Source organism: Balaenoptera acutorostrata, chromosome 4, assembly GCF_949987535.1.
Source record: "Balaenoptera acutorostrata chromosome 4, mBalAcu1.1, whole genome shotgun sequence".
Classification (NCBI taxonomy): domain Eukaryota; kingdom Metazoa; phylum Chordata; class Mammalia; order Artiodactyla; family Balaenopteridae; genus Balaenoptera; species Balaenoptera acutorostrata.
In genome coordinates, this window is record NC_080067.1 from 114,182,805 (window position 1) to 114,183,771 (window position 967).

A 967-nucleotide genomic window follows, 5' to 3' on the forward strand; every position below is an offset into this window, starting at 1 on the left:
AGTATAATTGCTTTACAATGTTGTGTTAGTTTCTACTGTATGGCAAAGTGAATCAGCTATACGTATAAGTATATCCAAAATAGGTAACTAATGAGAACCTACTGTATAGCACAGGGAACTCTACTCAGTGCTCTGTGATGACCTAAATGGGAAGGAAATCCAAAAAAGAGGGGACATATGCATGCAGAATCTTTAGTTGTGGCATGTGAACTCTTAGCTGTGGCATGTGGGATCTAGTTCCCTGACCAGGGATCGAACCCAGGACCCCTGCATTAGGAGTGCAGGGTCTTGGCCACTGGACCACCAGGGAAGTCCTGAAAAGGAGTCAGATTCTTTATGTTGAAGATGGAACCAACAAAATTTCTTGATGGATTATATGTGGTGGTCATCTAATTTAATGTCATGGGTGTGTGGCATGTACAGTTGCACAGGGCTATAAGCTCAGAAGGACCTTATGTTTGATATAATGCTTTGTTTTGCCATCTTCAAATAATTTTATCTTTCATTGTGTTCATCTCTAGTAACAGGGGAAGGCAAGGATATGTGTATAGGTATTTGTAGATACGCAGAGATAAAAAAAATTGGGGGCTTTCTCTTCTGATTAATTCTATTTTCTCAGTAAAAAGGTGTGCAAGTTCATCTATTGAAAGTGAGAATCGGGAAGCTATTAGAGATCTAAGGAGAGAAGAATAGAAATGATTTCAGCTCTGTTGTCCACTTCATCAGAGAAGTCTTTTCCGAGTCCCTAAAATATTTATGCTTTTTAGCACCATCTTCTTTTTTCTATATAATTTTACATTTTATTTGTATGTTTTGTGTCATATTTAACTCAAGTCTGTTTCTCCCAGTGGATTGTAAACCCTATAAGGGTAGACTTTCTTATCAATCGCTATGCTTAGCAGAGTGTTTTCCACATAGTAGACACTAAATTAATAGCTGTTGGAGTTTAATTAGACACGTGTTTCTT

At 37.6% G+C, this 967-nt stretch overlaps 1 non-coding gene across 1 annotated transcript; it reads right to left on the bottom strand.

Annotated features, from left to right (window-relative positions):
• Positions 1 to 237: 237 nt before the first annotated feature.
• On the bottom strand, positions 238 to 310 carry TRNAR-CCU (transfer RNA arginine (anticodon CCU)). The gene has a single exon. It is a non-coding gene; the product is annotated as a tRNA-Arg (tRNA).
• Between the last annotated feature and the right edge of the window lie 657 nt (positions 311 to 967).